Source organism: Miniopterus natalensis, chromosome 16, assembly GCF_054644295.1.
Source record: "Miniopterus natalensis isolate mMinNat1 chromosome 16, mMinNat1.hap1, whole genome shotgun sequence".
NCBI classification, from domain to species: Eukaryota; Metazoa; Chordata; class Mammalia; order Chiroptera; family Miniopteridae; genus Miniopterus; species Miniopterus natalensis.
In genome coordinates this window covers 17685700-17699869 of record NC_142096.1, presented here as the reverse complement: position 1 = coordinate 17699869, position 14170 = coordinate 17685700, and the positions used below count along the sequence as shown (strand labels likewise).

Sequence of the window (14170 nt, the reverse complement as noted above, 5' to 3'; positions counted from 1 at the left end):
AGCCCTGTAGTGAGGAGTGTCCATTTCCGACAGAGAGCCACTGGGGGTTGTGGCTCACGTCATCCCATTATCAAGACCTCCAGCCTCAGACTGACCCTCCTCACCAAAAGAGAGGCTTAGCCGTGAGCTCACTGTCACAGGCTTCCCTTCCAGAGTCCTGGCTGGAGGGCTAACTCACAGGAGAGTGAACAATGGGCCTTTTTTAGCATGTAAAATTGTAATAAATAAACATTCAAAGGCAAGGGAAGGGCTATACATACCATGTGTTACTGTCACTGTAGTTTGGAATTTGGGGTGCAGCTAGTCTAAACTGAAGAACCGTTTTGTAATTTGTTTATTTGGTTTTAAGATCCCCATGGTTACTAAGGTCTGCTTGCAAGTAAACCTCCTTGTGACTTTAGTGACAAGATAAGGATCCTTAGGTCTCATAAACATGTGTCTGGGCAAAAGCAATTGAGTTGCCTAAGAGAAGTAAACATTGTTATCTTATGATGCTGTTAAATTGTTTGGCAAACCCTCTCTTCTAGATTGGTAGGTTGTACACAGATAGTTTTGCTTAACTTCCTACAAATTATCATAGACTCCAAAAGAGCAGGAGATTTTATATATATATATAAATAATCTTTATTGATTTCAGAGAGAGGAAGGGAGAGGGAGAGAGAGAAACATTAATAATGAGAAAGTCATTGATCGGCTGCCTCCTGCATGCCCCCTGCTAGGGATCGAGCCCGTAACCCGGGCCTGTGCCCTGACAGGGAATTGAACCGCAATCTCCTGGATCCTAGGTCCCCTCTCATCCATTGAGCCACATTGGCCAGGCAAAGAGCAGGATCTTTATTAACAAATCTGTATTCTGTTTCCAACAGTCTGCTCCTGGCCATGGTATTGATCCAGAATGAGTCAGGATTGGACTCTTAGGACAGCTTCTTGCTCTGAGATCTAAGGAAAGTAGTTGTAAACTTTGAACTTTTGTTGCACAGTATCAGAGTAGATGCTAAATAAATATTTGTTGATAATGAAAAGATTGCAGATGAAGAAGAGAAGGAGGAGGAAAAGGAAAGCAGGAGGAAGGAAACAGAGAGTGATCAGTGTATTTTCCAAAATATAAATTGAAAGCAGTAAAATTATTCACCAGGATTTTGAGCAAGCCAGTTTTCTAAATGTTGCTTAAATGTGAAAGACTCTTCAGGATTAAAAGGAATCCTAAAAGTATCTTTAAATTCAAGGTATCTAAAAATGAATGTTAAGTATGTGTTTTATGATTACTGTATATAACATAATTATATGGTTAACACAGCTATTAGATAAGATCATCAGAATGAGGCTTTATCATTATTGAAAAGCTATTGAACATATTATAATTTTAGAATGCTAAAAATCTGTAAGATAATTATTTTGATGACAGTCACCAAAATTGTAACCTTAGAAATCTAAGAGAAAATAAGTTCTAGGCAGATAGCTATGTAATTTTCACTTCAGCAAACTTTTTACACAAACAGAAGTGTTTCTTTTTAAAAATCTTATAAAGAAAAGAACACTAAAAGATTTCAAAACCAGAATAAATTTCTGATGACTTTTATTTTTACTATTTTTTTAGAGGCATGCTGCTCCAGATATCTGGGTGATTACATACTCACTAATGTATTTCCCCTTCATGTTTATTTTGGAAAGATGGCAGGTTATTTTGAAAGAAAGGAAGAAAAAACAGACTACAGAGGAAGCAGAGTTGCCTTGTATCTCATAGGGCAACGGATTACTAAAATTACCAGACTTTACGGAAGAGAACACAGATTCATTTTTTTTGCACATTTTCTTAAGTTTCAACAAGATGATATACCCATAGTATTTAGGAGAAGAACCCGAAGCCAAAAAATAATAGGAAAAAAACTTTAATTTTGTAATTTTCCCTGGAGCACAAAACCAATAGTGATGAGGGTGGCATTGTTCCTGAGCTTTAGCTACCAGACAAAACTTTCTTCCAGTAGTTTGCAGACTAATTAGGTTTTATAGCTGATTATAGCACTGATAATTCAGAGATTAGCTATCAATACAAAATATATAGTCATATTATTACAAGTCAGTTTGTTTTATTTAATATTCCTGCCCAGTAACTGGATTCGTTTCAAGCATTCATCCAGACTTCAGACTGAAATTTATAAGGCACTAACTGTGTACCACAAAACTGTACCAGGGATACAAAAGTAAATAAAACAGAATTCTTTCTCACACAATGCTCACAGTCTGCCCATGTGGCCTTAGATATGGCAGAGAAACTCATCACAGACAGCACTGGAGAACTGATGTATGTAATAAGGTATGTAATAAAGCATCAACCCTTCCACAGTTCATTGTGTGAACTTCTAAAACTATTTGTTTTTATCTCCTTGAACAGGAGATAGATTTTACATTGATTTACCTCTGGAAAAAAAGTGTCCTTCCTCCAACAATGAAAAATTTCTACTGTACAACATTATTTTAATTGTGTCTCTGCAGGAAGGAAGAAGTCCAGAATGATCAAGACGCTGGTTGTAATCAATGACCTCTTTCAAGATACCTTGAACTTTCTTTTGTTGATCGGACCTTCTAAAAGCGTGCTGGGAGTCAAGATCTTCTGGCTTGCACCCATGTTAAACATCGCTTAATCGCATGATGCGACAATTCGTTATCAGATGACCCTGTGCTCATACACAAACACAGCCACTATCAGACACAGACAGGCCATAATCTGGCAAAACCTTGATGAAACAGAAATAAACACAATGCGTAGTGCTTATTAATAAACTCAGGCGTTTTGGCACACAGAAACATTACAAACACCCTCAAAAGGAAAGTGCTATGAGGCTAGGTTTCCTTATATGAACCTTACCATCTACGTAAACAGGGGAGATAAAAGGGAAAGAGGTGAATCTTTTGAAATGGTATATATATGTCTTCTTCAATCTTGGAAATAACAACTCCCCTCTTAAGAACTAATAGTTTCTGCAATGTGTCATTTTCTCAAAGGGAGGGGGTGAAGGTACATCAAGATTCTGGCCCTCCTGCCTGGAAGCTTACTCATGAAAAGGTAACTGGAAAGAGCTTTAGGGGCAATTATTAGTATGTAGAAAAACTAACTTACCGCATCCAGCCAAGTTAAAACGCACACTACGAACTCAGTTAATAAATCTTAAATTTTGTTTTAAAATAAAAACTAAAATAAGTTTCAAAATAGCAAATACCAAAAAAAAAGACCTCAAAAATTGGTTGAAAATAGTTGAAATATACTTTAGTTTGGGTGTGTTAAGTCAAGTTAAAACATGAGGAGAAAATTGAACACTGTTTCTTCAACACTTCAGTAGTTTTGAAACCTTCTTGGTATAAGTAGTACTGTGTCTATGCCTATAATTTATAAAAAGTCTGTATTTAGATAATCTGCTCAAAATGGTGCCTAAAATCTGTGGTAATTTCCAAAAAGTAATCTGATCAAATGTAATTTGCTGCAGGTCCTTCTCAAATGACTCTTCTAAAGGTTTCCTTCACCCGCCAACCCCTCGAGTTAACGACCCATCTCCCTTTAATGTGAGGATGAAACTTGTGCCTCGGTCTCTGAATCGGGTACTTCTAGAGTCACCAGTTACTGGAACCTGCCCCCATTCCTAACCTCCTGGTACCTCCAGGGCTGGCCTCTCTTGGACAGGGCAACCCTGGGCCTCATTTCACATTCTGAGCTGTAGGGTTTCTACATCCTGCCAGCGTGGTTGGCTTCTTTTTCTTCTCCTGCGCCCCCATGTAGCCCGACCCCACAGCATTCTCTGCCCATACTCTGCCTCCTCATGGGGGATCCAACCACCTCCTGCCTACCTTCCACTTCCATGCAAAAGACCACCAGGATGCATCCCAATTCTGGAACCTTCCACAAGCCCCAGTCCCAACTTCTAACCCCCTGATGATGGCTCAATGACTTCAAACGTGTCACTTATTTCACAGACCACTTCCGACTCCCTCAGCCACTGACCCTGCAAGGCAGTGTTGACCTTTCCCTCCTAATCACCAGCACTCCATCGGTACCCAAACCGTGCCAATTTCTGCCTGTGTCCCTCTGCCCTTTGATTAAAAAAGTCAGGCCCTCACTGGGATCTAGGCCAAAGAGAGTCAGAAAAGGTCAAGCTGCTACCAGTGGAGCAAAAGACCATGCATGCTTTTCACCAGGAGTCTCGGTACAGCGTGGAGTGGCCTCTGGGAGCAGTGGGAAACCTTGTCCTTGCGATGGTCTTTCAAAAGCAAACCAGTTAAAAAGCTGAGGAGAGCCAAGAAAGCAACCAGACAAGTGCTGGTAAGAAGCAAGCTGAACACCTCACTCCTTTCCATCTGTAACTTCTGTCAAGGAGGGTTATAGATGGTCAAGGAGCATTTTTAGGAAATGGACTCAATAGGGAGAATGACATCCTGATTTCTCAAAATTTCCATGAGACCTTGGACGGCCTGTGTTCAGTACTGGTGTGTGTGTGTGTGTTTTCTGTATCCTTTCACCTGAGAGAGAAGCATATTGTAGAGTACAAGAGGAAAAGAGAAAAAGAAAAAAAAAATTAAAGATAGCTGTCATTAATAATAGCTACCATTTATAGACAGCCTAAGATGAACCCAGCTATAATTAACCATCTTATATGCCTCACAAAATCCCATGACAAAGAAATTATCATCTCCATTCTACAAAATGAAGAAAAAGGTACAGAGAGGTTAAGTAGTTTCCCCAGGGTCACACAGCTAACTAAGAAATGGAACTAGTATTCAAACCAAGGATTACCTGGGGCCAAATCCACTACTTTTTTTGCCTGTACTGCTCCAACCCCCAGAGGGAGTGTTCCCCAAAACACGCCCCTTGTCCTTACTAAAGCACTCCCCCCCTTTAAGATTCTAAAGTTAGACTATTGGCTGATGCTCTAGAAGTCACTGATTATATGGGCAACACATGTACAAAAATGTAGAGCATCTTCCTGATTTCCTTTCTTGGCCCTCCTCAGCTTTTTAACAGGTTTGTTTTGAAAGGCTGTCCCAAAGACAAGGTTTCCCTGCGCCTCCAAGGTCACTCCACACTGACTCCTTTTCACTGCTAGCGATTTTCCAAAGTAGATAAACGTAGTCACTGATCAGAATTCCTGGAGCATGATCTGCTCTGACTGGAAGATGGTGACACAGGACTGATAAGGCCAGGCTTCCTAGTCACACAAATCTGGGTTTGCTTCTTGACTCTGCCACTTGCATTCTGTGCTCCGCGACCTTAAGTTCCTGACTTAACTTTTCTGACTTGCCTTGATCAGTTTCCCAGGCTCCATGTTACCAATCCAGTTTTCTCTTTCTCGATGTTTCCATTGAATATTTATGAGCCTTTCATTTCCAGCCCTGGTCCCCAGCCCCATTCAGTCTTCGTCATCTCTGAAAATAGTGACAACACCCAGTTGTTTATTTCAGAAACCTTAATACCTTATTGATTTTTCTCTCTTTCTCTCCCAGAACCCCACACCCAATCCATCTTCAATACCAATAAATTTTCCTTCTGAAGTACAGCTTGAATCTTCATATTTCTCTTCTTTAAAATTACTAGCCTGGTTCATGCCACCGTCACCCTTTCCCTGGACACCAAAATATTCTCATAATTAATCTGCCCCACTGCTCTCTCCTCCCCCTTCAGTTCATTCCCCATGAAGCAGCCACAGTGACTGTTTTAAAAAAGAAAGAGCACCGTGTTTTCTAACTTAATACAATGGACTCTCACTTGAGAATTCCAAACGCTTCCTCGCATCCATTAAGACGGCTCTTATTTAAAACAAATTTTTAAAAAGGAAATAACCAGGGTTAGCAAGGACTTGAAGTAACTGTAACCCTCTCGCGTTGCTGGTGCGGATGTCAAAAGCTGCAGGTGCTGTGGAAAACAGAATTAAAAAGAGAATTACCATGTGGACAGCAATTCCACTTCTGAGGGTATACCCAAAAGAATTGAAAGTAAAGGCTCAAAACGGGTATTTGTACCTTATTGTCAAGCATTTTACAAGCACTGTTCACAGGAGCTACATGTCCATCGACAATTGGATGGTTAAAGAAAATGTGGTCTATACATACAATAAATATGATTCAGCCTTAAAAAAGAAGTAAATCCTGCCCTAGCCCAGCGGCTCAGTGGAACATCGTCCCGCACACCAAAAGCTTGCAAGTTCGATCCCCCATCAAGGAAGGAAAAAGAAGAGGTAGATCCTGCCATTTGCAAGGACATGGATAAGCCCAGAGGATACAACGCCAAGCGAAAGAAGCCAGGCGCAGAAGGGCAGGTACTGTTTGATTTTACTTACATGACTTGCATGCAGAGTAGTTACAATCACAGAGACGGAAGGTACAATGGTGGTTGCCAAGGGCTGTGGCGAGGGGGGAACAGGGAGTTGTTGTTTAGTGGATTTAGAATTTCAGCTGCAAAAGATAAAAAAGTTCTGGAGGAGGGCGGTGATGGCTGCACATGGGCGAATGTACTTAATGGCATTGAACTGCACACTTAAGAATGGTTAAAAGTGGTAAATTATATGGTATGTATATTACAATGCTTAAAAATCCAAAACCCTTCTGATGACCTACGAGGCCTTGCACGATCCAGCCCCTGCCTACCTCCCCGACCTCCCCTCTCACTATTCCTACTCTCCGTGCACTGGAAGGGCGCTGTGAACCCACAGGCCTTCCTACCTCCACTGCCGCAGCTTAAATACAGTCTCTGCAGAGAAGCTTCCCTCCCACTCCAACCCTCAGCCAGTCCCCTGCCCTTCTCTGAAAATACTCCAACTTCATCACATGTCCCAGGGGAGTTTACATCCACATGTAGTAGCTTCACTAAAGCTGCCTTGCTTTTCAGGAATCGGTGAAAAACCTAGGCTTCTCTCACCCACAGGGCCCACCAGGCTTCCCGAAGTGATTGCAGGCATGTATGTTGGAAATAATAACTCGGGATGCATGTACACGGGAATGAGTATTTCACTTGTTTAGTTTATTCATCCTGGGAAAGAGACTTCAAACTCTTTCCCCTGACTCTGACTTAAGTAGTTTCCAAAGAGGTGAGGGGAGACTTTTCAACTTTTAGATTAAAAAATAAATACATTTGCAAAGTCTTCCTCTGTCCCTGCCTTCCATCGTGGGAGTTGTTCTTCACGGGGGAATTCCTCTGAAATAAAATCGGGAAAGGCTCCAAGAGAGTTCATGTGTCCAATACTAAGTATTCTGACTTCTGAGGACACGGCCCAGCCCACTCTTTAATCACATCTGAGGAAATTCCCCTAGCCTGGGTAAAAGATCACAGTATCTTAAGAAGGTTGATGAGCTCATGAAAAGCAATTAAATTTAGAAAACCGAGGCACTCCCAGGAACCTTCTCCAAGCTACTGCTTCTCCATTAACTCCTTGAAATTTCCAGATCATCACCATACCAAATTTTAAATTATTTTCACAGTAGCTTTTTTTAATGCATTGCAAAGCTGTTTGTGTTCCATGTCTCTGAAACTTCTGTTGTGCTATCTTCATCAATATTAAATAGCTCAGAAAATTAAACTTTAAAAATGTTGTGAGCCCCATTTATCTTTGATAGACTTGGCAGTCCAAATTTTAATTTTTAATGTGAGCATTATCTCATAACTACCTTGAAATTTTATGGGAGAAAGAAGTACATCAGGAGATCTCAGATGATGGGAAATGGAAAGAGCTTTCAAAATTACTAAAACACTTAAAATTTGCAAGGGAAATCAGAGATGTCAGCACTAACAGATTATTTGTTTTTATATAACAATATTCACAACCAAACTACCCACCATTCTCCTTTAAGGTGGAGATGTAATAAAATGAAAATTGTATAAAGTGAATTGTATACTTGTATAATTTACTTTACATGGGAAACTATTTCCCAAACCCCCTGTAAACGCTGGAGCTTCCCACCTCCTCTTTCTTGCTAATGAAATATATATGTCATACTTACTATTTATTTCTTTGGCTCATAGAACAAAAGATTGAAATTTCAGGCGAAAAGGAGCAATGAAGATGGAGAGTGCTTTTTTCCCTTGCTCTTTTGGAAATGTATTAATCCTACGCTACTAGAGTAAAGAGAGTCTGGAAAAAAAAAAGAGTGTTTTGTAGATGACAATTGTTTGTAAATGCAGAAAGCAAGACATTTCCATGTATGGGCTTTAAGTGCATTCCATCCAGTGCAGTGTCAAGTTTTGTGTGCGATAAGGCCAGAGCAGGAAGCCACTCGAGGTCAGGAAGGAAGTGCTGTCAAGCTTGGGAGCGGGCAGAGTCGTGCAGGGAGCTGGGCAGGCTCAGAGCTTCAGCTGTGTAACCACTGCCCTATTTTTAAAAGATAAACAGCATGAATAGCACAAAATTCTCATGGTGGTCTCTTCAAATTTATCCAAACCACACAAGAGCTCACTCTTCACCTTTGTCAGGCTTTGCAGACCTCCCAAACATGTGCAGTAACCATTTCTTCTAGGACATGGGGCAGAGATGCTTCTGAGGGTTTGATTATGGCCTTTTACCCAGCTGACTGAGGGCCTCTGGTTATCCTAGCAAATCTCCAAGTATTCCCTTTTTCTCCCATCCATTCTCAACCCACTATCAGCACCTCTTTGCTTATTGATTTTTTTTTGCTTAGAGAGAAATCCTAGTAGTAATTAACAATAGTAAGAGAAAATTCTCGCCTTAGTAATGAGCCTACAGACATGTCTAAAATGCAGTCAGTCAACTCATTAGGCTAATGATGTTGACAATGCTTTTCAGAGTTAATTTCCAGATCAACAAGCATTTATTGGGTGCCCATCACAGGCTAAGCATTGTGCTGGCCATTGAGTTCCCAAGAATTAGTCAGCTGCCCTGGACCTCCTGGAGTATGTTGTATAGAGTGTTAATACATTTACTCCTTCTTAAAGATACTAATACTTTGCATGCATTGTGTCAGGGCAGTGATGATAGTATAGAATGGACCCAACGGGAAGACCAAGGAGGGGGTCCTTATCCAAGATCAAGGTTGGGATGGGACCAAGAGAGACTCCAGGGTGGGTGGTATTTCCCAAAGGAGGTGGGGAGAAAGCAAGAACAGAAGGGAAGTGCGTCCCCAGGCTCAGGGCAGCATCCACCATGACAGAGAGGCCAGAGACAGCATGCGGCACGCTAACAACAACGCTGGCTCAGAAAGCAGAAGCACACCGCTCAGCGATTTCCCTGGGAAAATGAGTGGAAATCAAGGGTGCAGATTCAGAACCGCAGGCCCGCGTTGGAAGCCCAGGATCTGACATCTTGAACGCGTTCCACCTACTGGACAGAGCTGGGATTACAAAAAGGAAATCAAGTCAGAACTGCAAGAAGCATAGCTTCATGAAGGAAAGACTGATAAATCGCACTACATAATTTTAATTTTGTTAATCAAAAGATGCCATTAAGAAAGTGAAGCACTCTTAAAAAAAATAAGAAAATTAAGGAAAATAACACAAAAATTTGCACAGGAACTTCACAAAAGGGGAAATTCAAATAGCTAAGAATATATATGAAAAGATACCCATATGTTTACCAACTGAGGAAATAGAAATTAAAACCAACATAAGGGCACAATTCTTTAAGCATGACCTTGGCCTCCTCAAAGAGGCAGAAAGTCCCCCCCCAATCACTGTGTTATTTTCCATTTATTACCACTTGGAATAGGATATCATCATTTATTATGTCACCACCCACTAGAATGCAAATGTAATGAGTTCAGGGATTCTGTCTGATTTGTTCTTTGATTTTTTCCCTCAAGACCTAAATCACACAGTAGATGATCAATGGATATTGATAATTTGGTGGGAGTATAAGTTGGTAAAGCCTCCTTGGAAAAAAGTTTGGCATTATCCTGTAAGGTAAGAGATAGGTATACAAAATGACCTATCAATGACACTCCTACGGATACTGTTGGAAGAAACTCTTACACACATGTGCACAGGGCCATGTATGTGTTCATTACAGCCTTGTTTACAATAATCAAAAATTGGAAACAAGACAAATACCATCAGCTCTGGAACAGATGAACAAATTGTGGCCTGTAGTACTATAGAATGTTATATAGCAATGAAAATGCATAGCTATTCTTAATATGGATGAATCCTAACATAGAGTGAGCAAAGGAAGCAAAGACATAAGTGAATACATACATAGTAATTCCATTTACTTACATTTCGTAAAGGCCAAACTAAACTGTAATATTTAGGGCTATAATCAGAGGTAGTAAAAATGATAAAGAAAAACAAGGGTTCAGCTGGTGTGGCTCAGTTGTTGAGCACTGACCCATGAACCTGGAGGTCACGGTTGGATTCCCTGTCAGAGCACATGCCCGGGTTGTGGGCTCGATCCCCAGTAGGGGGCTTTCAGGAGGCAGCCAATGGATGATTTTCTCTCATCACTGATGTTTCTATCTCTCTCTCCCTCTCCCTTCCTCTCTCTGAAATCAATAAAAACATTTAAAAAAAGAAAAACAAGGACCGTATATGTCAGTCTTTACCTCTCCATGTTAGGATACTGAGAACCTGACAATGTTCTATATCTCAGCCTGGGTGGTATTTTTATGAGTATTGTATAATTATTTGTCAAACTACATGTAGATTTTTTATGTACTTTTAATATTCATTTTTTTTATAATTGAAATGTTTTAAAAAATACAACACTAGGTTTTTTAAAATTAGGGGATTAAAAATGCAAAAGCAATCACCCTAAAGGTAAAAAATAAAAAAAGATGTCACTGGAATCTGTCCAGATCCAGACATATGTGTGCTGTCTGTTCCTGAAGAAACAGGAGAGCCAGGCAGGTAGGCCCCATCATCTCTTCATTTAAAGTTGCTCATCTTATTGTTCAAGGTCAAAGTTTCTACATTCAAAAACATCCTGTTGACCTGCCACAGGAAATGCAAAACGCTGTCAGAAAGTTTCCCTCATTTCTTTTGTGTGTGCTTTTCTTATAACTGCACAGCAGAGACATCTGAGGGGAGAGGAAGTGCAGCAGAGAGCCAGTGAAGGGAGGAAAACATCTCCATCTACCATGTTTTTAGAAAGGGGAAAAACTGCTCAATCTGAGCAGTAATAGAAAATTCCACTTGCTTGGTAGTGTGGGCTCTGTATTCATTATTTTGTATTGTCAGGATATTGTGAAGAGAACCCCTGGCTCATTGGATTCACGGAGGAATGCAGGCTTTGCCAAGGGGAGTTACAGGAAGCACAGTTCACATTTCATGCAGGTCACCATAAGCTGGTCCAGTCTGCCACCTTTCTGTGTTGGGTGGTTGCCTCACTGGGTAACCTCTGCTCAGGCTGAAAGTACCTGCTCAGGAATAGGCTGAGCCACTGAGAGCTGCTGGAAGCCCCAAATCCAGCAATCAAGCTCTGATGAGGGCTGGGCTATAGCTTGCTCTATCCCATGCTAAGGCTCTCCATCCCAGGCCCCCAGCTTACTCTTTTTACCCCCTGCTCTCCCTGCTAGGGGATATTCCCTTTAGAGGATACTCCTTTTTGCATGGTCTGAGAGGGCAGCCCTGTCTCCCTTGCCCTTACTCCAATATTTTTCCCCTTCATTAGAGGCATTGACTTTTCTTGTCTGATCAGGGCCAACATCATTTATGCAGGAAGCTTCCCTCACACCCACCAATCCATGCAGACATTACAGGTCCTTGTTTACTCTCCATTCAGCACATTATTTTATTTGCCTGGTAAACTGCATATTAATTGCATTTATTGCCACTAGACAGAAAGTTCTGTAAGGATATTTACTAAAACTATCTTTTTCACCATTGATGGTTCCATTTAGATAAAATTCTAGAAGATGCAAACTAATCTATGGTGACAGAAAAGAAATCAATGATTGGCAAATATCAAGGGGAGGGACAAGAAGGGACCAAAAAGGGGTGGGAGACAGGAATTACAAGACTTCAAGGAATCTGTGATGGATATTTTCATTTTATTGCTTTGTGGTGATGATTTCATGAATGTACACATATGTCAAAATTTATCAAGTTGTATACTTTAAATATGTACAGTTTACTGTAAGTCAATTGATTATATCCTAATAAAGTTATTAAAAACATCTATTTGGAAGAAAACTGAAAATGATCACAAAAAAGTAATTACACTGCCTTGGCTGGTATGGCTCAGTTGGTTGGGCACCGTCCTGTGCACCAAGGGGTTGCCAGTTCAATTCCTGGTCAGGACACATGCTTGGGTTGCAGATTCAATCCCAGTAGAGGGTGTGCAGGAGGTAGCTGATCAAAGTTTCTCTCTCTTTATCTCCCTTCCTCTCTAAAAATCAATTAAAAAAAATTTTTAAGTAATTATACTAGCCCTGGCTGGGTAGCTCAGTTTGTTAGAGTATCATCTGGATACACCAAGGTTTTGGGTTCAGTCCCTGGTCAGGGCACATACAAGAATCAACCAATGAATGTGTAAATAAGTAGAACAACAAATCGATTTGTCCCCCTCTCTCTCTCCCTCTCCTTTCCTCTGTTATTAAAATCAATCAATCAATAAAATTTTTTAAAATTTGAAGTAATTATACTAATTCACCATAGTGATTAATGAAAGAAGAGGGTTAAATTTAATAACGAAACCCAAATTATACGTTTGTCCATCATTGATTAAGTAAAGTTGGAAACTAGCCTATGGATCACTGATCAAGTCCAAGGCACCGCGAATTATTGGACTCAATGCATCATCATATGGCTATGGGTTCTCTCTTCTCCAAGTCTCAGGTGTTAAAGTCAAGGAAGAAGTTGGGGAAAACTGCCACTTGGCTGAAATTCTGCCAGAATTTCTGAAGTTACTTCAAGCATTTGACATCATGTTAAATGATAGAAAAATTCCAACTCATGCAAGTCTCTCCTCTGAGAACGGTCATTTTAAGTTAACTTTGCCATCTGATAATTACAAACTTTGGCTTTAAACTCTCCACGTGAACACTTTGGCCCATTGCTAAATAGGGAAAACAAGAATTGCAATTTGGCAGAAATACAGATTAGATGTAGATTACAGACAGAACAATCTGTCACTTTCAGGGAACATAGACCAGCACAAAGCACATTAAGTAGCAGTTTTCGTTGCACGGCCTAGATGGCAGGAAGAGATCAAAGAAACATGCTCTTTGCTATGTGAGGGAAATCAGTCATAAATAAAATTAACATGCTGTGTTTATCCTTATTTTGAATACAGCTTTGTTTGTACTGAAAAATAAGCAGAAAATAATCAAGCAGTGGGTGTCATTGCTCCATTTCATTGGCAGGGAAAAGCTTTGCTTGGATATCAAGAGTTCAACAGGTTACGTCATTCTCCATTCAGCTGTCAATCTGCTATAGTCTCTTCAAGTTGTCACTCAAATGCTTTCATTTGTATTGCCTTTATTTATTTATTTACTTATTTTTCATGCCCCAATAAACTTTATTTATTTATTTATTTATTTATTTATTTATTTATTTATTTATTTATTTATAATGGCTGAAACAATAAAGATCTAAAACCCCAGCTTCTAAAAGAACCATTTGTTCTTGCCAGTCTCGTACCTCTCTTCAAACTTGACCTTGGCCTCCCGTCGGGCCTTGGTTTCAGAGGAGGGTCTCTGAAGACGTCCTTGTTGCCAACAGTTTTGTCCAAGGGGATATCCACAGAGTACCTTGTGGGCATGAGGTGACTGTAGTTATAAACTTTCACAAAAGACTTGACCTTTGACCTCTTGGCAATTTTCTTCTTGCCCACGGCAGCTGTCACTTTGCTGGGATAGCGGTCAATTCCAGCCACCAGAGCGTGGCTGTAGGGGGGTATGAGGTGCCATCAACAATGTTCTTCATGACAACTGCCTTGTGTCTGGAGTAGCGTCCGGCCGGGACCAGCACCACCTTCCCAGGTTTCATAAACTTGCCCATTTCGAAGGTAGCCACTCAGGCTAGAGCCAACAAACTTTATTTTTATTTATTTAATTTTTAAATCTATCTTTATTGATTTCGGAGAGAGGAAGGGAGAGGGAGATAGAGAGAGATAGAAACATCAGTGATGAGAGAGTCATGGATCGACTGCCTCCTGTGTGCCCCCGACCGGGAATTGAACCCGCAACCCAGGCATGTGCCCTGACCGGGAATCGAACCCTGATCGCCTGGATCCTAGGTCGA

The 14170-nt window shown here is 40.6% G+C and overlaps 1 pseudogene; it reads right to left on the bottom strand.

Moving 5' to 3' along the window:
- Nucleotides 1-13518: 13518 nt before the first annotated feature.
- LOC107533122 (large ribosomal subunit protein eL27 pseudogene) lies at nucleotides 13519-13927 on the bottom strand (annotated as a pseudogene).
- Nucleotides 13928-14170: the final 243 nt, after the last annotated feature.